This window comes from Mixophyes fleayi, chromosome 6 (assembly GCF_038048845.1).
Source record: "Mixophyes fleayi isolate aMixFle1 chromosome 6, aMixFle1.hap1, whole genome shotgun sequence".
Lineage (NCBI taxonomy): Eukaryota > Metazoa > Chordata > Amphibia > Anura > Limnodynastidae > Mixophyes > Mixophyes fleayi.
The window spans coordinates 106,556,352-106,582,684 of NC_134407.1; the positions used below are offsets into that span (position 1 = coordinate 106,556,352).

At 43.8% G+C, this 26,333-nt stretch overlaps 1 pseudogene; it reads left to right on the top strand.

Annotated features, from left to right (window-relative positions):
* Nucleotides 1–4,006: 4,006 nt before the first annotated feature.
* Nucleotides 4,007–26,333, top strand: part of LOC142095349 (uncharacterized) — a 96,206-nt pseudogene continuing 73,879 nt past the window's right edge.

The following is a 26,333-nucleotide window of genomic DNA, read 5'->3' on the forward strand; positions in this document are numbered from 1 at the left end:
TTTACTGTAATTTTTCTGGCTGTCAAAAGTCATATTTGTCAGCAGTAGGTTAAAACATATTTTGCACTCCAAGTGCTGTTGGGGTGTCCCATAATCCCCAATGTTTTACTGTAATTTTTCTGGCTGTCAAAAGTCATATTTGTCAGCAGTATCTATCTGATACAATTTTGGCACTGCAAAGCAGTCCACATAAGAGCAGAATCAGCAACCCGGTTCTGTCACCAGTCCTGATGGTAGTGTTCCCAGTACGTCATCTGGGAAAGGCGATGTCAAAGTACATAGTCTTTTGAAATCAAGGAAAAAAATACACCCCAATTTTTTTTTTACTGTGTTGAAGCGAAAAAGAAGTGTAACTGAGGAAAAGTTAACTGCCGATAAAAAAAAAATTGCCAACATGCCATTCTACACACGTAGTGGCATAGAAAGAATGAGGCCTTCGCCTTCCTCTATTAGTGGCAGATCCAAAAATGTTACCGAGCCTTCTTCTTGTAAGGTCACTCGTGACTAAGCAAGACCAAGTAATTTGGAGTCTAAAAGTGGTGCACAACTTACTGTTACGCATCAAAGCCGAGCTGCAAGAAAGCAGTAAGGCATTAGAGGATAATGTATGCTCTGAATCAGAAATTACAACAATCCCTGTGGAGAGTCCATCCAACAGTGGTATGTCTAATCGTGAGCATTCTGTTAATGACAGTGTACCCATAAAGAAGGGTCCTTTCAGCAGTTCTGCTAATGTGTGCCTTAACAACCCGAGTGTAGCCTGTGATAGCCGGTGATACACCAATTGAGGATGCAACTTTGGAATTTGAAGAGGATGAGGTGGAAATTTGTGTAGGCGACGAGGGCACTAGTGATGATGTTGATGATTATGATGCATCAGGTACCAAATTGCCTTTCTCAATTTCTATTTATATTCTAGACTCTATAACGGCTGAATAGTTTTCTATTTTACTCCTCGTGGAGAGGGGGTCTGATGCAGACAGATACCAAACTGCCTTTGTCAATTAATTTTTATAATCTAATTCTACAGTCTATGCAGGCTGCTTTTTTTCTATTCAACTACAAGTGGAGGGCGGGGGTGGGGTCATAGACAGCCACCAAACTACCGTGGTCCATTTATTTTTTATATTGTTCAGTCTATGCAGGCTGCTTTTTTTCTATTTAACTACAAGTGGAAGGGGGGGAGGGGGGCCTAGAGAGACAGAAACCAAACTGCCTTTGTCCATTTCTTTATATATTTAACTATAAGTGTAGGGTGTAATATGCACCCAAAGACTATGGCTGCATTGCCAATAGGCTAAGATGAAGAGGAAGACAATCAGGTTTGTGTGCAGAATTAACCTACCAAGGATTAAACTGTTTTCTTCCTAATTTATTAGCTTTAGCATTACCTTACTTATCCAAGAAACAGGTGGAGCACTAAATTAGTTTCTTTTATGCCCAAAAACATTGATTTTTAAACAAAATTGCAAAACAAAACCAAACAAAACTAAAAGCAAAACACGCAAGGGCGGTTTGGCAAAACCAAAACAAAACCACAACACGACGGTAATCCAGATCCAAACCCAAAACCAAAACCAAAACACGGGGTCAGTGAGAATCTCTAATCTCTATATAGCCCCAGGATAGGGCAGTGAATCTAGCTGCAACAGTATGAATACTGCCTCAATTTTTTATATATTTATATCTAATATATATAAGCCTAGCGGCGTGTGTTAGTCTGTGTGTGAAAAAAACAAAAACAAGCTGCAGCGCCACCTGCTGGACGGAGTTATACACTGACCTACTAAATTCTTAGCATTATCTAATATATAAAAGTAAAAGCCTAGCAGTGTGTGTTAGTGTGTGTGTGTGTGGAAAAAACTATTTTCTCAGAAAGGGCTCATCCAATTGACCTGAAATTTGGTATACTGACACTATTTGACAAAAAATATGAATGGTGAAGTCAGTTAACTTCCATCATCCCCCCTTCCCCCCGTGGGACGGGTGGTAAAGGCTAAATTTACGAGTTGAGGGCTCAAACTCATTTTCGTGAGGTAATTTTACCTCATGAACACACATTAAAAAGGGCGCTTGCGTCGGGAAGTAACGCTCTTCCCCTGAGGAGGCCTGGGCTAGGCCCAAATGCATGACAAGAACCTTTTTAAGACCTTAAGTAGCTTGATTTGACTACAATGCATGAGTATCATGCACGGGTTAACTTGTATATATATATATATATATATATATATATATATATATATTGTCATGTGCAAGCTCATTTTTAGGAATAAATCTGTAAATATGTGTTTGTGAATTAATTCCTAGAAATAGTGTGACATGGCTCTCAGAGAAGCTGTTTAGATCAATGGGTTTTGTTTATGTTAAATTACCCAAAGGGGGCTGGCAGATAATGGTAGCACCTTGTATCATTTATGGCAGGTCGCAAACGTGAAAGCCTTTGAGGATATCTCTTTCAAGACAATGAAATCTAACACATGTTTTGGAAGGCCCAGACATGCCGACTGCAGAGACAGGGTTGTATGTTAATGACAGATTCAAGCTGAATAGTGTTACAGGAAAATATCATATCATTTTCTCCAATATCATACTTACCAGAGACATGTGTGGTATGCAGATGAAGGGAAACCTATGACATGTTGTGTGGAGGTAAAATAATTTTGTAAGTCGTACTAGTGAAAAGTTAGGACAGTGTAGCAAAAACCTAACTTAGAAGGTTTTCTCCAGCAGAGTTATAAAACCCTAATTTGCATTCTACCGACTTGTTGGTTCTGACCTCCCAGGAAGGGGGGCTGTGGGCCCTGCAGCTTTATTTTAAAACTGTAGTGTAAATGTAAGTTTATGTTCACTCTTGGGGAGTCAATTTGAGATTAAAGAGGGTCTCATTTTTCCTGCTTCTCCCAGCACCAGAAACTTGATTATAAGTGAGGTATCACTTCTGTGTTTTATCCTTTTTATTTTATAAAAAACAATTACGTTTGGTATGCCTTTTATTAACTGTTTTATTTTAAGCATTGTGGATGTATTTTCCATATTAAATTACACCTATTAAGTTAAATTATCTGTGTTCTTACGAATTAACGGAAGAGTTTGGTCAAGACGCTACATAATTGAAACAAGGAGATCATTGAGGTTTATGTTAACTCTGATTAAAGTAAATTGTACTAGATTAATTCTAGGGAGAACCAAATGCTTTTCTAAATAAGAGTGTCAACTCTTCTCAGAAAAAACCTTGGTGGTGGCAAAGTTGCTATCGCAAAGCTAGTGTGTGGCATAGATAGGGAAGGATTTAATCGTTTCAGACAGACCAGGTGGTTGTTTTTTGGTTAACCCTGTGTCACACACGCGTCACGCAGGCTCAGGTGAGTGCTGTTCGTGAAAAATTGGTGGCAAGCTTGTGGGATGTATTTTAAATTGTTTAAGAACTTAAGTGAATTAGGGTTGTGTGATTCCTGAGAGAGGAAATACAGATTAAATCACCAGAGACTGAACTCAATGCTTAAAACATTATAAGACAAACAGCAATGTGTTTCTTTCCCTCCCCTTCTCTTGTTTTTATTATCTTTTTTATTTGACATTAAACTGTGGAAATGGCTGCTGCATATAAACGTATGGCCAAAGATGCGCTCATTGCGCAATGTGAGGAAAATGGAATTCCCAGCTATGGCAAAAGCAAAGAGCAACTGGTTGATGCTCATGTGCAGAGAGATCAGCACCAAGTCGTAGCTGTGCCCCAGGAAGGGCACAGTCCGGATTCAGAAGCGTACCTGACTGTGGGTATTGCTCAAAACGGTGGACTGTTAATTTCGGATGATTCTAATAGTTCACATTTCAACACTGCTATGGACATTTATTTGCAAACTGCCCTAAAATATCTGGGCCCAGTGGACATTACAACTAAAATGCAACTTATACAGCAATTCCAGGAGAAGGAAGCTGCTGACTCTCAGGAGAGAGAAAGAGAGACAGGAGCACTGCTATGGAGGCAGCAGAGAGGCGTGCTACTATGGAGGCAGCGGAGCACCAAGCGGAGTGCCAGGCAGAAAGAGAAGCTGCCGAGCGAGAGGCAGAGAGAAGATATGAACTGGAGCTTGCCAAGCTCAAACGCCAGCCAGAAGCCAGAAGCCAGAGAGGCTGGAATTAGCAGACCCCGTGCAGAGAATTTCCCTGTATTGGAAAAAGACGGGGATTTGGATGCTTTTTTGCGAGGATTTGAAAAGACATGCAGACAGTATGGACTACACAAAAATCAGTGGGCTCAGTATTTAACCCCTGGTTTGCGAGGTAAAGCATTAGAGGCCTTTTCAGATCTTCCACCGGAGATGGACGGAGATAATGAGGCAATCAAACATGCCCTGCTACAGCATTTTAATATCACGCCAGAGGCGCACAGACAGAAATTCAGAGATTTAAAAAGCAGTTCCTGTGACATTTATTCCGGACTTGTGGCCCAGTTGTGTGCGTCCTTCAAACAGTGGATTGGAGGGTTACAGATCACCACCTTTGATGCTCTGAAAGATTTGATGATTAGTGAGCAGTTTCTGACTTTGTGCCCAACTGATGTGAAGGAATGGGTAGTGGATCGGGACCCTAAAGCATCTGCGGAAGCAGCTAGACCGGCTGAAAAGTATACCGTTACCCGGGCACCTGCAGCTAAAAAAGGCACTTTTGTTCCAGGGCAGTCTGCCTGGAAAGGGGAACGGCCAGGAGGATCAATGCCACCCCCCGCAACACCATCACCCGCTGTTTCTTCATCTTTTTGGAGGGTTGGGGCAAAGCCTGTTTTGGGAGACACCGCCCAGTATTTTGTATGCAACCAGGTGGGGTACATTAGTACCGCCTGTCCAGAAACGAAAACCAGTTCATCCTCCACTTGGGGGGTACCTTCCCTGCAATCTTCACCAGCTGGGGTGGGTGGAATTCACCTTACTGTGCCTATGGCAAAGGTCTACCTGGACTGGGGTGCTGGAAGAGGTCTAAGGGAAGTAGGGGTATCAGACCATATTCCTACCAATGTTTTTCTTGGAACTGATTTAGGCAGGATGTTATCTCATTATAATGCTAGTAGTGATGTTGTGGACTCTGAAATTAACCATCTTTTTTCCCAGGTACCAGTATGTGACAAGGAAAATGTTTGTTCAGTTATATCTAAAGTTTGTAAACTAGGGTGTGACAGGGAACATGTATGTCTTATTGTACCTGAAATGTGTAAACTGTCTGAAGTGTCAGTGTTCACATGTCAGCAATTAGTGCAGGCCAGGTCCTCAGAATTAACCCCTGAGGGGGAGGTAGGAAGGCTGGCAGCAGAAGGTGACAATGTCCTAGAGTCATTCCCTGAGGGGGAGGGAAGGGGTCTGCCAGAAGGTAACATTGAATCAATCTCTCCAACCCCCCTTCCTCCAGCTCCTGCAATGATAGATGTATCAGATTACAATATGGTAAATTGTGTTGTGTTGCAATCTAACCCTGTCCCTTTACAGACTCCCTGTCCTGAGATAAGGGAAGCGGGCAATAGTGTTATCAATGCTGCATATGATACTGATTTGGGTAAAATGCATGTGCAATCTGTGCTAGCTGAGGTTGTTATGGAGTCTGATGCGTTCAGAATTAACAGGGTGTGTCCAGAGGTAATGTGTACTGAAGTAAGGGCAACATGTGACTGCTAGGGAGAGCAGAGGAAAATTGTGCATCCATCTGAGCCTGAACCAGCATGGCCCAACACTGTAATGGACACAGGGGTATCCCACTTACTGGAGCTTAAAAAGGAGAAGGTGGGTAGCTCAGCTAGTTCTCTAGAGGTTCTGATAAAGACAGATGTTAGAAGGTCTCAGGCAGATGGGGCCCACCTTGAACCTGTGTACATTAAGCCAGGTGGAGAAGGAGTAGTGTGGCAGAATGTAGAGGAACAGCTTAATGGGGAGGTAGTAATAGGGGTTAGTGTGTACCCATCTGTATCAACATTAGTGGGCCCCCCAATATCTGAGTGTAGGAGAAAGGAAAGTGCTCTGTCCCTTAGACCCCAAGAAGAGACCCAGCTAGGGATAGAGATGAGATTTTTGCAGGAGATTACTTCCAGACTTAACCCTGTGCCTACAGAGTCGAAAACAGGTATTTTGTCACAGGGACAAAAGTCAGATTGATTGGGAGACAGAAAAAGGAGATGGTGTATCGTGTGTTGTCCCCGATTTCTCAGAGACCACTGCTGCAGTACTGGATAACAGTGTGGCTGCAGGGAGCTTGCAGGGGGAGCACAGGATGTGGGGAAAATGCAGGGGTCCACGGGTAAAGGGCCAGGTAGGAACCATATCCCAATTCACCCACCTCAACAGGCAGACCCCAATCCCAGACCATGTTTCCTAGACACTGGACCCAAGGTGAGAGGTTCTGCTGTGCAGCCTGCACCGTGGTCTGTCCTTTGTTCTAAGACATTGAGAGGTCTAACAGAAGAAGCCTTGCCTGTGTCTCACAAGAAAAGCAGGGGCTGTGATTGGGATAGGCATGTACAATTGGTCCCTACAGGGTTCTTGGATAGAGTGCAGCGCTGTGGGTGTGGCCAACTGTGTACGTGGATCTTAGACCACAGATCAGTAAAGTTACCCAGGAGGAATCTGACAACCCCCACCATGTCTCTTTATTGTACAGCGCAAGAATGAAAGCAACCTGGTAACACAGACAGACTGTCTCAACGGAAGCATTGTGTTAGGTGAGCATGGATAATCGTCATGTAGGTAAGGTGGGTGTGGGGGTTTGTTCACTCTAGGGGAGTCAATTTGAGATTGAAGAGGGTCCCATTTTTCCTGCTTCTCCCAGCACCAGAAACTTAATTATAAGTGAGGTATCAATTCTGTGTTTTATCCTTTTTATTTTATAAGAAACAATTGTGTTATATTTGTATGTCTTTTATTAACTGTTTTATCTTAAGCATTGTGGATGTATTTTCCATATTAAATTACACCTATTAAGTTCAAGTATCTATGTTCTTATGAATTTACACAACAGTTTGGTCAAGATACTGTTACAACTCTGCCTGTTATTTGTACCTAGCAGCAGTACCTTATTCCACCAGAGGTGCTGCTGTTCTGTCCTAGACTCTTCTGCATGCCTGAAAGAGTTAATCTCCTTACCTGAGACCTATATGGAACTGCACCCATGGCACTGCTTTAAGTACCTGCCTCAAGCTGTGCTCTGAGCAGTTCATCCTTGTATACCTGGCTGCTGCTTGTGTTCCCGTTTGTTCCTGCTCAGTTCCCCTTCTCTGCCTTTGGATTGATCTTGCTGTGTATGACCTTGGACCGTGTACTGGACTCTGCTGTATTGCCTATGACCTCGATCTCTGCCTGTTTCCTGGATTTGTTGTTTGCCGCCAGCCCTGACCTTTTTGCCTGGACTTCACCACCGCTGTATGCTATTTCACAATATCCCTGGACTCTATCTACTTTCCTGGACAGCCTTGTGCCTTCTGGACTGGGGTAAAAACTTATACCTTTTTATGAAAACCTGCATGTTCCTGGAACCATTCATTTCTGTGTACCTTCCTGCCATACCTGTTCATTATACCTGTTTATGAAAACCTGCATGTTCCTGGAACTGAATCCCTGTTTATATATTTTGCTGAAATAAAGACATTTGTATTATCCTTCCGTGGCTGCTTGCTGAGGTTACTAGGAATCCTAACATGATGAACTGCCATACTATTTAGGCCTGCTGATTGAACGCCCTCTTCTTAGTCCTGGGATTCCTAGTATTTTTGTATTTGAATCGGGACAGTATAACCAGCCCACAAAACAGCTTTGGAGTCAGGTGAAAGTTTTGTTTTATTCTGGGACCTTTTTCTGCAATCAAGTTTTCATTTGTGTTTGCAACATGTCTGTTTCACCAGTCTTGGAATTGCCACTGCTACAAACTTTACAGATGGACATTATATTGCTACGTTCCCAGCTGGCTAAATTTTCCACTTTGCTTTTGGACCCGCTCAGGAGACTGTCAAATTCTGTCTCTCCTAATTCAGAAGCTGCTGATCAGTCTAAATCCACCTTCCCTGCTGATGAACCTGTGCAAACAGCACCTCTTAAAAATACTTCTACAAATTTGCTGTTTTCTATGAACTATGGGGTAACAAATTCCCAGTACACAGGTGGTCCACGCCCCCATCTGACCGAAGAGGAACGGCGGCGCAGGATAACATACAAGTTGTGTCTCTACTGTGCCAGCAATGCACATTTCTTGCAGGACTGTCCTGTCCGTAGACCACGTCAGCTTACTGAACCATCTCCTGTTATTTCCTCTCCGCATTCCAAAATTATTTATACTCCACCATTTCTGTTTTCTGGGAAGAGACCCAATCTGCCAGCTCCAGCCGCCTGTGCCGAGGTGCCAGCCTCTGTCTCCTGTGCCGAGGTGCCAGCCTCTGCCTCTAGCTCTGAGGTCACATCATCTGCCTCCAGCTTTGAGTCTCCTGCCGCTGTGTCCGGTCCTGAGTCTCCTGCCGCTGTGTCCGGTCCTGAGTCTCCTGCTGCTGTGTCCGGTCCTGAGTCTCCTGCCGCTGTGTCCGGTCCTGAGTCTCCTGCCGCTGTGTCCGGTCCTGAGTCTCCTGCCGCTGTGTCCGGTCCTGAGTCCGCTGCCTCCACTCCCGAGTCTTCAGCCGCTGCCTCTACTCCCGAGTCTTCAGCCGCTGCCTCTACTCCCGAGTCTTCAGCCGCTGCCTCTACTCCCGAGTCTTCAGCACCAGAGGGGGCGCTGCCCTTACAGTCTGCTCCAGAGGGGGCGCTGCCCTTACAGTCTGCTCCAGAGTTGCCTGTCCATGCGGTCCAGCCCGAGTTGCCTGTCCATGTGGTCCAGCCCGAGTTACCACTTGGTGCGGTCTGCTCTGAGGCATCTCACAGTGCGGTCTGCTCTGAGGCATCTTACAGTGCGGTCTGCTCTGAGGCATCTCACAGTGCGGTCTGCTCTGAGGCATCTCACAGTGCTATCCAGTGGGAGTGCTGTGCCCAATCCAGACTCTGCTGTATTGCCTATGACCTCGATCTCTGCCTGTTTCCTGGATTTGTTGTTTGCCGCCAGCCCTGACCTTTTTGCCTGGACTTCACCACCGCTGTATGCTATTTCACAATATCCCTGGACTCTGTCTGCTTTTCTGAACAGCCTTGTGCCTTCTGGACTGGGATAAAAACTTATACCTGTTTATGAAAACCTGCATGTTCCTGGAACTGAATCCCTGTTTATATATTTTGCTGGAATAAAGACATTTGTATTATCCTTCCATGGCTGCTTGCTGAGGTTACTAGGAATCATAACAGATACTACATAATTGAAACAAGGAGAACATTGAGGTTTATGTTAATTCTGATTAAAGTAAATTGTACTAGATTAATTCTAGGGAGAACCGAAGGCTTCCTAAATAAGAGTGTCAACTCTTCTCAGAAAAGCCTTGGTGGTGGCATAGTTGGTATCGCAGTTGGTAAGCTAGTGTGTGGCACAGATAGGGAAGGATTTAATCATTTCAGACAGACCAGGTGGTTATTTTTTGATTAACCCTGTATGACACACGCGTCACGCAGGCTCAGGTGAGTGCTGTTTGTGATATATATATATATATATATATATATATATATATATATATATAGATATAGATATAGATATATATGTTCATTATTTTTTATTCTAGCCAGTTTAAGAATGCAAGATTGGGAGGAAAATATGTCAGCTGGGAAGATACAGATTTGAACAGAAGGATTTGTTGTTTTACATTTCTCATGTCTCCCTACTCACTCCTCCATTGTCTTAACAAGCAATGTTTTCTAACAACCTATATCTGCTTACTTTTCTTAACAATAAAATAAAAGCATCATGCTAGAAAATTACAAAAGGAAACTAGCTCAGATGTTGCTCTGAGTTACATTACAAAGTAATTTATTTTTATAATGCTTATTTAATGCCAGCTAAGTCTTCTGACTTGTATGTTTAATAACAAAGTCCCATAGTTTTGACTGCTTTGAGAGATAGCTCACAAAACAGATCTACACAGATTAAAATGGACATCACTGTGAACAAGGGGGCTGTCACTCATTGCCAAAGTCTAATGTAAGACATACTTAAAGCAAAATCTTAAATTATATTCAGCAATGAATTGAGGTACAGCACAATAGTAATGATTAATCTGAATATTTGTCAATTAATGTGGTGGGTAATCATGACCGTAAAATGTTTTGTTGTTCCTCTAAATTGCACTGTTGCTAATGAAAGAATCAACAACTTAAAGTAAGTTTTCGAATACCTTTTCATGACACCAAGATTTATGCAGAGCGGTAACTCCAACATGGCTGAACAAACACAAGATATTTAAAGAAGGAACTGTAGATACATTTGGTGTAAAATGCACTATATGTTGTATTCATAAATCCTTCATGGAAATTAAAGTTAAACAGATAAAGCTGCTAAAATGGAAGTAAATTATCTGGCTTGTTGATCTAATATCCCAGCAGGTTGGTCAAATAAATCCTTAGTGCTCTAATGTTTATAGAGAGAACTGCCAAGGGACTTTGTGTAGCTGATGTGCATACAGATCTACATATTCATGTGCCATGGCTATTGCCTTTGGTTTAATAAAACATAGGAGCTTAGTTTTGTATTCTATATAGACTTAATATCCTGTACATGGACTGGAGGAAGTGCATAGGTTTTTCAGAGAGATTTGCTTTCAAGCTTCCAGCATGCGATGAACTAGATGAAATACCTATTGAATTTTTATGTGAAAATACCTTCTTTAGAGATAATTTTCAAAGAAACCTTGGTGCCACAGATCTATATGATAGTGTAATAGAAAAATAGTATAAGCAAAATATTTGAAGGTGTGTACTGTATTCTTAATAAGGAAGAATATACATACAGGCCCTCATGTTTAGATGTATGATATTGTAAGTTACAAGTATTTTTGTATTTGAAGTTAAGATTTCTGAAGGAATATGCACTTGTTATCTCTGCATTCCTCCTAAACAAGTGTGTTTGGAGACCAAAGTCTGAAGAGCCAGCTCTTAAGCCACTCATTTATTAGACGTTTTTTCTTAGGTGCGAAAATAGTCCGCTTGGGAATGTATTATAATTAGTGGTATGTTAGACTGTATAATGTATTACTCACTCAACATTATGTAACTGATGTTTTTTGATGTTCTGACACTTGCACCATCATCATCTGGACATAAATTTATAACTTGATGATTGTGCTAGGACTGCCAAAGGTTCAATAAAGAATATATGGTTTATTTTGTTTCATGACAGACCCTATTAACCTTTTTATAAGGCTAGGTACACACTACAGTGTTTTTAGCCGAGTATTAGCCGAGTATTGGGTCAACGATAAATGACCGTTCGGCCCGATATTGCATTAGTGTGTACACTCCAGCGATGAACAATGATTGTTCCAAAGCCCAGATCATCATTTGATTTGATTGTTCAGCAGAAATATATATCTTGTTCAGCTATGGAACAATGTCCTTCCAATCCTGCAGTGTGTATGCACTCACGATCAGGATAGAGTTTACAGAGTCATGATCTTTTCAGCCAATGGTTATAACAGTTGAAGAGCACAGATCTAAGGGTATATCTTTAAAAACATGTTTAATGTGTGAGCATGAATCAGCATGCTGATCGTGACTTTATTTTACAGTCGATGATACAATTGTTGTAGATAACACATTGGTTGGAAAATTGTGTAGTGTGTACGCAGCCTAAATTTCAATGAACTTTGTGTTTTTTTGCCTGTAGCAGCCATTTTTCTCCTAAAGCAGGCCTGGCAGATTTCTATCAATCAAATTAAAGGTCTGTAAATAGAAGTCAGGAACAGCAAGATCAAACCTTATTTAGACAGTGAAACTACAGTGGCCAGGTACAAATGCCAGGCCTGGATGATCTATACCTGTTAGCGTGCACATATTACCTAATATTGCAATGTGACATGCAGGGCCTGATTAAGGGTTCTGGCCGCCCTAGGCTAATACGGCCACAGCACCCCCCCTCCTCCGAATATAGAGGTGTATAGGAACACTCCTGAATATGAATGTTCAGGTGTATTCTCCAGCATTCAAATTTAGACAGATTGTGCCATTGTCTCTTACCTGTTCTTGCTCTTCTCTCTTGCAACTTTGTTATCCTCTCGCTGGCTTCTGGAAAGTTGGCGTCCTGTTTTGAAAATGCAAAAATGTATTATAATGCAAACCCTGAATGATTAGGCCCTTTAGTTAAAACAAAACACTCCATTATGGCCAGCTAAAAGTACCCCAGTGGACAGGCATATATAAGCAATATCTGAATATTTGTTGTCAATCAAATACAAACCTCTACCAGCCCCATCTCACTAATATTTAGTATTCTAGTGATTGCTGAGACCACCCATGTGACCACCACACAATCATGAGATTCTGCCCCCCAAAGCTGCTCTATTTTTAAATACCCCCTGCAGCCATTTTGCTTAACCACAACCCCCCCACAGCCAATTTCCTTAACCCCTGCTGCAGCCATTTTCTTTACCTCCCACCCTGCATCCATCCCCCTTGCAGCTATTTTCCTTACCTCCACTCTGTAGCTATCCCCCCCGTCACATCAAAACTCCCCCAGTCACATATATCAGCCCCCCTCCTCTGCCCTCCTTCATACATATCAACCTCTCTCCCTCCCTATAGATTTTCATGGCAGCCCCCCCCCTCCCACCCTATAGATTTGTATGACAGTCCCCCTCTCCCTCCCTATACATATGCATGACAGTCCCCCCTCTCCCTCCCTATATATATGCAGGGTAGTCCCCCTTCCCTATAGATATGCAGGGTAGTTCCCCCCCTCTCTATAGATATGCAGTGTAGTTCCCTCCCTCCCTATAGATATGCAGGGCAGTCCCCCCCCTCCCTATAGATATGCAGGGCAGTCCCCCCCTCCCTATAGATATGCAGGGCAGTTCCCCCCCTCCCTATAGATATCCAGGGCAGTTCCCCCCCCCTCCCTATAGATATGCAGGGCAGTTCCCCCCCTCCCTATAGATATCCAGGGCAGTTCCCCCCCTCCCTATAGATATCCAGGGCAGTTCCCCCCCTCCCTATAGATATCCAGGGCAGTTCCCCCTCCCTATAGATATGCAGGGCAGTTCCCCCCCTCCCTATAGATATGCAGGGCAGTTCCCCCCCCCTATAGATATGCAGGGCAGTTCCCTCCCCCCTTCCTAAAGATATGCAGGGCAGTTCCCCCCCTTCCTATAGATATGCAGGGCAGATTCCCCCTTCCTATAGATATGCAGGGCAGTTCCCACCCCTTCCTATAGATATGCAGGGCAGTTCCCCCCCCCTTCCTATAGATATGAAGGGCAGTCAGCCCCCCTTCCTATAGATATGCAGGTCAGTTCCCCCCCCTTCCTATAGATATGCAGGGCAGTTCCCCCCTTCCTATAGATATGCAGGGCAGATCCCCCCCTTCCTATAGATATGCAGGGCAGTCCCCCCCTTCCTATAGATATGCAGGGCAGTTCCCCCCCCCCTTCCTATAGATATGCAGGGCAGTTCCCCCCCCCTTCCTATAGATATGCAGGGCAGTTCCCCCCCCTCCTTTCTATAGATATGCAGGGCAGTTCCCCCCTTCCTATAGATATGCAGGGCAGTTCCCTCCTTCCTATAGATATGCAGGGCAGTTCCCCCCCCTTCCTATAGATATGCAGGGCAGTTCCCCCCCTCCTATAGATATGCAGGGCAGTTCCCCCCCTTCCTATAGATATGCAGGGCAGTTCCCCCCCTCCATATAGATATGCAGGGCAGTCCCCCCCCTTCCTATAGATATGCAGGGCAGTTCCCTCCCCCCTTCCTATAGATATGCAGGGCAGTTCCCCCCCCTTCCTATAGATATGCAGGGCAGATCCCCCCTTCCTATAGATATGCAGGGCAGTCCCCCCCCTTCCTATAGATATGCAGGGCAGTTCCCCCCCCCTTCCTATAGATATGCAGGGCAGTTCCCCCCCTTCCTATAGATATGCAGGGCAGTCCCCCCCCCTCCTTTCTATAGATATGCAGGGCAGTTCCCCCCCTTCCTATAGATATGCAGGGCAGTCCCCCCCCTTCCTATAGATATGCAGGGCAGTTCCCCCCCTCCTATAGATATGCAGGGCAGTTCCCCCCCCCTCCTATAGATATTCAGGGCAGTCCCCCCTTCCTAGAGATATGCAGGGCAGTTCCCCCCCCTCCATATAGATATGCAGGGCAGTCCCCCCCCTTCCTATAGATATGCAGGGCAGTCCCCCCCCCCTTCCTATAGATATGCAGGGCAGTTCCCCCCCTTCCTATAGATATGCAGGGCAGATCCCCCCCTTCCTATAGATATGCAGGGCAGATCCCCCCTTCCTATAGATATGCAGGGCAGATCCCCCCCCTTCCTATAGATATGCAGGGCAGTTCCCCCCCTTCCTATAGATATGCAGGGCAGTTCCCCCCTTCCTATAGATATGCAGGGCAGTTCCCTCCCCCTTCCTATAGATATGCAGGGCAGTTCCCTCCCCCCTTCCTATAGATATGCAGGGCAGTTCCCTCCCCCCTTCCTATAGATATGCAGGGCAGTTCCCTCCCCCCTTCCTATAGATATGCAGGGCAGTTCCCTCCCCCCTTCCTATAGATATGCAGGGCAGTTCCCTCCCCCCTCCCTATAGATATGCAGGGCAGTTCCCCCCCCCCCCTTCCTATAGATATGCAGGGCAGTTCCCTCCCCCCTTCCTATAGATATGCAGGGCAATTCCCCCCCTTCCTATAGATATGCAGGGCAGATCCCCCCCCCTTCCTATAGATATGCAGGGCAGTTCCCCCCCTCCTATAGATATGCAGGGCAGTTCTCCCCTTCCTATAGATATGCAGGGCAGTTCTCCCCTTCCTATAGATATGCAGGGCAGATCCCCCCCTTCCTATAGATATGCAGGACAGTTCCCCCACTTCCTATAGATATGCAGGGCAGTTCCCCCCCCTTCCTATAGATATGCAGGGCAGTTCCCCCCCCCCCTTCCTATAGATATGCAGGGCAGTTCCCCCCTTCCTATAGATATGCAGGGCAGTTCCCCCCCTCCTTTCTATAGATATGCAGGGCAGTTCCCCCCTTCCTATAGATATGCAGGGCAGTTGCCCCCTTCCTATAGATATGCAGGGCAGTTCCCCCCCTCCTATAGATATGCAGGGCAGTTCCCCCCTCCTATAGATATTCAGGGCAGTCCCCCCCCTTCCTATAGATATGCAGGGCAGTTCCCCCCCTCCATATAGATATGCAGGGCAGTCCCCTCCCCTTCCTATAGATATGCAGGGCAGTTCCCCCCCCCTTCCTATAGATATGCAGGGCAGTTCTCCCCCTTCCTATAGATATGCAGGGCAGTTCCCCCCCCTTCCTATAGATATGCAGGGCAGTTCCCCCCCTTCCTATAGATATGCAGGGCAGTCCCCCCCTTCCTATAGATATGCAGGGCAGTTCCCCCCTTCCTATAGATATGCAGGGCAGTTCCCCCCCTCCATATAGATATGCAGGGCAGTCCCCCCCTTCCTATAGATATGCAGGGCAGTTCCCCCCCCCTTCCTATAGATATGCAGGGCAGTTCCCCCCCCTTCCTATAGATATGCAGGGCAGTTCCCCCCCCTTCCTATAGATATGCAGGGCAGTTCCCTCCCTTCCTATAGATATGCAGGGCAGTTCCCCCTCTTCCTATAGATATGCAGGGCAGTTCCCCCCCCCTTCCTATAGATATGCAGGGCAGATCCCCACCTTCCTATAGATATGCAGGGCAGTCCCCCCCCTTCCTATAGACATGCAGGGCAGTCCCCCCCCCTTCCTATAGATATGCAGGGCAGTTCCCCCCCCCTTCCTATAGATATGCAGGGCAGTCCCCCCCCCCTTTCTATAGATATGCAGGGCAGTCGCCCCCCTTTCTATAGATATGCAGGGCAGTTCCCCCCCCCCTTCCTATAGATATGCAGGGCAGTTCCCCCCCCCCCTTCCTATAGATATGCAGGGCAGTTCCCCCCCCCCCCAAAAAAAAATAAATGAAGAAAAAAAAAAAAAGTAAAAATAAATAAATACCCGCAGCGCCGCGCCCTACCAGGACCCAGCGCCCCAGGCTGCAGCTTGGTCAGCCTAGTGGTTGATCAGGCCCTGGTGACATGGCAGGCACATGTGCCTAAGACCACATGCAGAATCACACATTTGCAGTTCATAACAAGGCACATAAATGAAACCAGAATGGACATTTGCCACTTAGAAGATGGAGAGCAACTAAAATTCTTACAAAAGCCCCACATTGAGGAATGGCCTCAGGACTTCTAAGACATGGGCTCTCAATATTTTATTTATGAAAGTTTTTGATTCACTCAGCATGAACATGCCAATTCAGAACCCAAACCTTCCCTTTGGTCCACCACACCATTTTCACAAGATTATCCAAAATAATGTTAAATCTCATGTTCATTCTCAACCATGATAGGAGGAGGAGAAGGAATATAAGCCACCAGTCTAGAAAAATGTGCAGGCTTCAATAAATTGAAATAGAAACATTTGTAATTTTGAGTGATGATGACAATTGACAAAATGGAACAGAGGTAGAGAACTGTTTTTCAAATTATGCAAAAATTTGTAATTCTTTGAAATTGTTGCACAGATTGTATAGTCATAATCTGAATCCATTTCAGAATTCCAGGCACCTTAGCCTTGGTCTATGTCAGGATTATGATCCAAATTCTGAGTTAATTAGCTAGATATAGTGCTCAATGATCACATTGTGTGATCACTTCCTGCCTGAGCAGCAAGGAGTGCAGAGCTAGAGAACAGCTTGAGCGGTAGTAACAACTAAATGTGTGAAAGCTTATGTCTTTCCTCCGGGTCAGTTGCAACCTATTCATTTAAATAAAACAGCGATAACAATCTCTTTAACTGGTGCTATTGGTTGAGTTACATGAATCAGTAAAGACCGTTGTAATTTGTGGGTGAGATTCCATTGGTTCTTGTACTGTTTTATTTTAATACAGTACATATTTTTCTATGAAAACCTTCTTTGTGTATTTTTCCATTTAAATCTATCAAGAGCTTATATTACTTTGCTAGAAGGATCAAAACATGCTTTCACAGACTGATTACTCTGGTTTATGCTATCATTTATTTGCTTTTCATGTAAAAAATCTGATCATCAAAGATTCTGAATCTTCTATTTTGTGGGACATGGGGGAAGGGTGCACATAAAGGTATACTTTTGGGCGCTCCATATGAAGGGACATCATAATCTCAAAATGATGTCTAAAATAACTTTGGCTGAATAGATTGAACCAAATAAAATAATTGTGAAATACTCAATGAAGTTTAAACTATTTTTTGTAGTATAATTCACAAAGCAATATGTAGACAATGTACTTGTCACAGTAACTGATGTCAGTATTTTCATTTATTGTTAATATATTGTTTACTTGGTGTCACCAATACTTTATTAGCCATTGATATACATATATTTATACTGTGCTAGTGTTCTAAAAAATATTTTAACTTACAATTAGTATTTGGATGAATTTTGTAAATTCTAGACTACCAATTCTGATTGGGGTTTCTAGATAATGCTCTGCATGTGAGGGTCATGCAGTGACAATGATAATGAGATATATATATATATATATATACAGCAAATCACCAGGAAAGGATAGCACCGAATTAGATATTTCCATGTTATTGTTTTTGAATATGCATGAAAAGAAAAATAAATGAAGACCTGCATAGGGATACATGCAATTAAATTCTAGGCTTGTGGTATAACAAACACTTACCTGCAATTTTCCTGGCTTGGATTTGACTTATCCAATAGGTTTGTAGGGGAGTGGTTAAGCAAGTCTTTATGGTAAGACAGGAACAGGAAGTTGCTCTCTTTGCCTCAGGTCGATGGGAAAGCAATGCAGTCAGCGGTATATTCATGTTGCATGAGTTTGTCTGATCACAGGATTCTTTCCCTTTCTATATATGGCTCTGTTGGGGTCATTTGTGAGAATGCCCTGAGTATCATTTTCTGCATGTTGAGGCCAAAAGGTATATAGGTTCACTTACGCCGTAATTTAGCGCCTGGGATTTAGGGCCAATATGCCATCCCTTTATAGATTGAATTTTAGCTGTTTAGCTAAACTTGCTTCTGCTTTTATTGCCACCATCAATTGCAATAAATATGTGTCCTCAGTGTGCCAAATTGCAAACCTGTGTCCATGTGTTTATTTCATGTTATAGAAAAGGTAATAAGATAAGACGTTGGAAGGATATGTGCACTGGGAGATTATCATCAATTTCCCATTTTATAAGAAAAAATGGGAAGGTCAATCTAAGTCTCATTGTCAGGGGTCATGCTGCAATATATTATTCAGATATAGCATTACAGAATCTAAGGTAAGAACTGTTCTGGTGGTCTGCTTGCCTAGTGGACTCAAAAATAGAAACTTGTTACAGACATTGGTCATGAGCTTATCTAAGTACTGAAGACTGTCACACACACTTCCATAAAGTTTAATATATGACAAATGGCCTTCACTCATTTTTTTAAAACATTTTCTGTAGACTACTGGCCCCCAGTAAAATCTGGACTGACAGATCACTTTTTAGGCATAGAAACGCATCATGGGAATTTGGATGTATGTACTTATATTTATATGATGCTACAATCTTTCCTCATCAGTTTACAGGAACCTCACATCACTATTCTATATTTTTGTGGCACCATGCCCCTTCCAGTATCTATTGGTAATTCTGTGGCTTCCTGCTTCGCTACATTAACCCCCTGACATCATGTGTCGCTGTCACATGTAGTCCACTTCTTGCTAAAACAATAACACAAATGGATAAGGAACAAGATAAACAAACACATATCCTGAAATAATCTGTCCTGATGATAAAAAGATGATGTGACTGGCTACAGGTTGTTCTATCCCTGCACATTTTTAAATTGATTACAGATGGATGTGCAGGAGATGAATAATGAATACAATGAGTGCTCTGGCTCTAGTGAAATGCATCTAAAACCATTGATCTTACTCATGTTCTTGTTAGTTAATTTAAGATTATTTACATTAAATTACTATTGCATCATTGAACAAAGTTTGCCTGCTACTTTCCCAATATGGCTTAAGAGTACTCTGGTGCCAATTCAATGCTCATCTCATTATAAGCAATATTCTTAGTATTATATTTATGCATTTACTTTTTCTGCAGTTTGTCAACGTGGTAGGAGAGACACAATCAGTGTATAGAAAATGGGGCTGCTGTAAAGAAAAAGAGTTTAAAAAAAAGTTGCATGCTAAGTAGAAAAAAATGTTTTACTTGCAGTAAAAGGGATCCAACTATAGACAAATTGCAGCTGCACATTTCCCCCCCCTAATTAATAGATTTCTGACTCACCTGATGTTAGCAGGGATGGTCTCAGAGCCAGATTAGGAGGTAAGGGGGGCACGTGTCCCAGGTCTGTCGCGACCAGAGTCATTAGCCTCATGCATTTTTAAATGTTTTAGGCAAATCTGATTGCACTTACTAATTGGAATGCTGTGTGAGGGGACATCAGGCAGCCCCACATCATATTTAGTGCTCAGATAGGAAGTGTATTCACATCCTGCCTGAGCAGCAAGGAGTCACAACTAAAGGTAATAAACTAACTATATGGAGGGGCTGCAATAAGAACTAGAGGAAGGGGGCTGCAATGAGAACTATATGGAGGGGGCTGCAATAAGAACAATATGGAGGGGGCTAGAACATACTTGCCAACTCCCGTAAACAAGTTTTCGGGAGAGGGGGCGTGACTGGAGGGCGGGAGGGGGCGGGGCAAATCGTGACATTTTGGTCCCGCCCCCGTGAACCCGTCGCGGGGGTGGGGCCAAAATGACGCGATTGGCCTCACCCCGCCCCCTCCTGCCCTCCAAAATGGCGTGAATCACCGAGAATCGCGTCAAATAACGCGATTCTCTGTGGAACCTGGGATGCGGGAGAAATGCCAGCTCGCCCAGGAGCCCGGGAGACTGACCCGAATTTCGGGAGTCTCCCAGACTTTCCGGGAGAGTTGGCAAGTATGGGCTAGAATGAGAACTATATTAAGGGGGCTGCAATGAGAACTATATGGAGGGGGTTGCAATGAGAACTATATGAAGGAGGCTGCAATGAGAACTATATGGTGGGTGCTGCATTGAAATCTATGTGGAGGGGGCTGCAATGAGATCTATATGAAGGAGGCTGCAATGAGAACTATATGAAGGAGGTTGCAATGAGAACTATATGGAGGAGGCTGCAATGACAATTATATGGAGGGGACTGCAATGAGAACTATATTGAGGGGACTGCAATAAGAACTATATGAAGGAGGCTGAAATGAGAAATATATGGAGGGTGCTGCAATGAGAACAATTGGGAGGGGGCTACAATGAGTATCAGGGGGGGGCTGCAATGAGAGAGATATGAGGGTAACATAGCAGTTTTCCTCATTTTTGAGAATGATGACACTATGGGGTATATTTACTAAATGCGGGTTTTAAAAAGTGGAGATGTTGCCCATAGCAACCAATCAGATTCTAGCTCTCATTTATTTAGTGTATTCTACAAAATAACAGCTAGAATCTGATTGGTTGCTCTGGGCAACATATCCACTTTTTCAAAGCTGCAGTTTAGTAAATATACCCCTATGACTTTCATTTTTTGACCATCTCAGTCTTAAGTTCCCTGGGCCTTCCAAAACCTTAATCCAGCTCTGGAGGAAGGTAAGAAGCAGCTTTTGAAAGATCACGTTACCTAATAGCTAGCTTCAGTCCTTTCGGAAACAATAACATTTTAAGCTGTCCATTTTTCCATACCAGTCCCCGACACTGTTATTAAAAGCTTGTAAGTTACATAGTTTCTGTAATTTTCTGCTTTCATATTAAAAAAAATTGCTGTATGTTGTATGTCATCTTCATTAATTGTGTTTAAATTCTGCAAACATTGCACCCTTTTTGTATGTTAAATTTAGTTCAATAAATCCTTATTGCTCTAATCGAACCATAGCATGTTTAGAAGAGACAAATTACTTGGCTGTGTTAACCCTTTAACTGTGGTAGTTTTAACTCTTTTAGCTATCAGAACACAGAGAGTGCACAGTTGAGTAATTCATGTACAGGTCTCATATTGTAGATGGTGGCCGCTATAGGTGTGTATGGAAGTAAGTGCCTGTATTTGGAAGAGTTCCAGCTAGATCTTTATAGGTAAGTGTAAGATTGAGTGCTGAAATTATGTGTGACCCCTTACAGTAGCTTCCAAGTCATGGACTTTCCGAGAATGTAAAATTCAAATATTACCAAGATATTCCACCATGATTTCCCATAGATATTCTCTGAAAATATCATTAACAAAGCATGGTAGATAGCTATGGAATTACAAAACACAAATGTCATAAGCTGGTATTCAGTGTTCACCTCTCTGGTGTAAAGGCTATCTTCCATTAATCCTCCTAAAAATGTGTTTCAGATTGTATGTGCTGCTGAAGTCATGTTTTATAAATAAAACAGCTCCCTTAATTTGATTAACTAATTCAAATAGCAGAAGAAAATATTTATTATGACTTGATATTATTAATATTTATTATTAACTGTAATTTTATCCAATCCTAGGTAACCTTATTAGTCACAAAACATTAATCAATTCCCTGTAGGAGAAGTGGGTGTACTAAAAATGATCAAAAAGAAACAAAGAGAATAATTCTCTTTTATTCGGCGCATAGAATACTTAACTGTGAAAAGGAGGAGAGAGGCCATTAAGCCGAAGGATGTTAAAATCATGTGTTGTTGAGCTGACATGTTACTTACCACTTAGGGGTTAAGTCTGAAAAGGAAGCAGCCAATGGGGATTAGGTGGGAGTGTCCGTGGAAAATATATATCAATGAGGGGAAGAAGGAGAGAGCTTCCTGTTTCCTGGATCTGGATACCTGGCAGCATCAGACTTAGTTTCATGAGCTCCCTTGCTGTATCCTATCCGTTTCTTTACTTTGCTAAATAACTTTCCCTTTTTATTTCTGTTCACCTTCTTTCCCCTGCCTTTTTCATTTTCTCATATTATCGCTGTGTGCCTGTTTTAATACTTATTATGGCTGACTCTCGTCCCAGGCGTAGCAGGACGACCCCGGCCAGGCTGGCTGGTCCCCCCCCCCCTGTACTCCAGTGGCTCCCGCTGCTGGTTCAGCAGTTCCCCCCCTCATGGCCTACGACCGGGACCAAGCGACGCCGCTGGGTCCGTCCGACGGCACCGTGTAAGGGGCGGAGTTTCGCGGCAGCCAAGGAACATGTGACTCGTGCGCCGCGGGAAGGTCTCGAGGGACAGGCCCGAGTCGCGTGAGGAGGATGCAGACTCCGGAGCGTGTATGAAGGCCGCTCGGGGTGGAGCCTCTGGAGAGGCAAGTGGTGTCAGCAGAGCCCGGGGCAGCGGATCCCCTTCCCTTGCTCCAGCGGTTGTCAGGCGCATCAGGCACAATTGCACTATCGCTGCAGGCTCTGCGGTTGAGAGGGTGGGTTTGGGGGGGAACTGGGGGCAGCAGCACAATGGTTACCCCTAAGGCAGGTGGCATGTGGCAGGCACAGGGACAGGGCTCCCCATACAGGGGGCTTGGGCCAGTTATACTGGACCCGCTACCTCCAAATGGCCAGCAATTTTATGCGGGGGATATGAACAGAGCGGGCACCTTCTCACCCTCCCGGCAGCAAGTAACAGAGCAACCCCAATACCAGTCACAGGGCTCAGCGCAGCATGTTAGCCCCCCCTTTTGCCATCGATGCACGGAGTTATCAATGCCAACAGCCTTCCCTCCTTCTTTTTGCCTATTGCCAGAGACACCCTCCTCCGAACTCCTCCCTCCTGCTTTTTTCATTAGAGTCCTCGTACAGGGAGGACTGGAGGTCTCATCGAATCAAGCCCCAGGGATTCTGGGGCCGGTTCCCAGTAGTCTAACCACAGCTAATATGGGTCTATTTCAATATCAACTCCCCTTGTTGCAGCCGTTACTGAATCGTGCTCATTGCGGGTCAGAGAGAGCACCTGTGGTGTTAAATCAGCCCATTACAGGCTCCGCAAATCCGGCGGGGGTGCTTCCATACCCCGCAAGGGGATACAGAATAGTTTCAGGGGAAGAGAAAAGCTGCGTGGCTCCTTACCCTTCGCTGTCAGGCCAGTATTTACACTCCTATCCTAGACTTTCATTCAATAATCCAGTTGCGTCTTCTAGTATGGATGCGCACAGTTTTCCTCCGGGGAAACAGTCTGGGAGGACTGGTAGAATCCCTGCCCCTGCCGGTTTTCTGGGTCATCTCACAGAAATAGTTCCCGTAGCAAATACTACATGGGGTGCACCTCACGAGGAGAGGAGTCAGGGCGGGTGATGACACAACAAGGGCATCAGCAGATCGGCGCACTGGAAGATGACAGAATAAGATCGAGTGGTCAGGAGGTGCAGGGTGCAGCCGGTGAGTATAAAGGTTCTATTATATGCAGCACACACATTTCTAGTCCAAGCATTTTAACTACCAGTGATGAGTCTGCTTTATCTCCTACTAGGCAGGGTCAGCGCAAGCTAATTAAAATACTGAATACGCATTTTGGAGGTGGTAAGAGGAAACATAGGACCCGGGTAGAAAGTGCTTCTCCCACGCTGGCAGGAGGCCCGTTGGTTAGGTGCGAGAACACAGCGATGCTGATAGGAATAAGGCCTAGTGTAAGAGATAAGATAAAACGGGGTTACTATGTTGATATCTTTCACCTAACAGTAGACACGAGAAAATAGTTGACGGCAGCGTGCGCAAGAGGGGGAGTTGGTGAGGATGCTTACAGAAATTTTTCAAACTGGCTAACGGTGTACTGCGTGTTTGCTGCCTGTTACTTAGAAACGAGACCGGACGCTATTAAAGATGTTTGGAAATACCTCTATTAAAGTAATTCTATCGTTTTAAAATAAGCATTGCCCAATCAATTGTATGTGTGTCCAAAGCACATGGTGGTTTATTTTAGCAGATGTAAATAGTCAACAATTCAATACATTATTATATTATGATACAGTACAGTACAGCACAGCCAATACCAAAAGTTACATACATACATACCGCTGCAATCGCTGCGCTTCCATGGGTCCTAATGGAACAGTGTATCTGTTAGATAACTGGTCAGAGTAGACTGAGACCCTGGTGGGGGATGCAGCTAATATATACAGTCAATGTTTCATTGTGAACAATAGAGATGACGTAGATTGTTTCTATAGGTCCAGACGTTGGGTGGGTCCAGGCCAGACAGGTAATAGGTTGATTCAATCTAAGGAATCCAAAGGTGGGGGTCTTCTGTCCAGGGGGTCTGCTCCTTTTCATAGCCAGTATCATACAAAGGTTTACTCTCTAATATCAATAACTAAAGTATGCAATGTGCGATCTCTTCGCCGACTGCACCGGACAGCTGCTGATGATTAGGGCTTCAATATGATATCAGGCATGACACCTTTCCTATTACCTAAACCTTTAATAACACTACAATGTACATATAATCACTATATATATATATATATATATATATATATATATATATATATATATACACACATATACATATATATATATATATATATATATATATATATATATATACATACATATATATACATATATATAGACTAATAATAAACCGAATACTATCTGCTCCTGAATTACAGTGTAACAGAACCAATATGAAATTATATAAATAACTAACTGTTGTAATGCGAGTGTGTGCGCGCGTATTTTACCGTGCGAATGCACCACGCCACGTAACACGTGGCGTACGCTTCGCAATACGCACGGCAAACCAATATTAAACCAATATACTTTCGTTCATCCAATTATACGACTTCAACAGTCCACCCTTTGATAGTACAATAAACTATCACCTTAAAGATGTTATAAGCAGGATCTCAGTACCACGTTTCATTGTTATGTAATACAAATCCCCCTTGGTGTATGTCCACGCTGTTTGTAGATCTAAACAAGTTATCATAAGAGAGAGTCTTAATCCTCTAAACGACTTCTTCTTTTACTATAAACCGTACACTTCTGGAGCTTGGAGATAACCTTTTGTATGCCCTTCAAGGGTGCAATAAAACACTTAATACATTATTTGGAAAGGTACACGGTACAGTAGAACGTGTATCAGCTATACAGAATTCTCTACTGCAGTTCTTCAAGTTTAACAGGTTCTTCTGTCCAACGCATGTCTTCAAGCTCAGAATACATTTAAACACTTCATGTTCATCAATAGCTTCATCCTATGTCTATCAATAATGTCATATGCAATCTCCTTCAGCTTGCGTTAATATACACACATCTAATAAAGTCACAAGTTCTTTTCATCAACACTTGTGGGCGGGCTATTGTCTGTTTGTTCTTCCCAGTCTCTCAATACTCAGATTTAACAGTGATTGGCTTGCAAAGCATTGGGAGACTTCAGACTAAGGGACCTAGGTGTCCTACTTTTTCCCTTAGTGACCTCCCGCCTATAGTTCGGGTACCTCAAGAATATTTAGTGGAAAGAGAACTAATCCTACTTGATATAATCACTGAGGCACGTGTGAGCACGCCCAGCACTTTGTTTGGTCTAAAACCTTACCCTCCCAAGAATGATAATCATTCTCAAGGATGCCTGCTCAAGTCCGAATATTACTGGACTGGCATCGCTGGGTGTGTCTCTTTTTTAACTATGGCGTCGCCGTACTTACGGACGTAATGCTACTCAGACAATAGCCCCTCGCACTTTCTCCAAGCTCCAAGGTTTCTAAATTTTCCTTTACCCCTGAATTGAATAGAGTAATTGACTGGACTGATTATGCTACTAACTTCTTTCTCCCCAATACCTCCTTATCATTACCTGAACCAGTCTCTGTCACCTGCTAATAATCGAAAGAATTAACCGCACTGAGAAGAAAATGTAATGAGAGAACACAAAACAGGAAAAACTACAACTTCATGCTGGACAACAGTCTTAGCCTTTGGCTCAGGTGCTACTAACTGCATTCGAGGCCTTCCAGTACAGACTCATGAGTGCCCTTGGACCCTTCTCTGAGTGTTGGCCCCTCTGCAGTAGGTGGTATGGGCACCAGTGTGTCTCTGCTACCCTTGAAGCCGTGAGGCTAGTAGCCTACACCAGGTACCTGTCTGGCAAATAACCTAAGCTTAAGAAATTTCTGCTCCACAACTTACTCTCCTGATCCAACATCCTGACAGTTAGTGTGACCTTTCAGGAAACAGTGTTTTGGACGTTCTCGGTTGCTGTCTCACTATTTACCTTCTCTCAAGGTCTAACC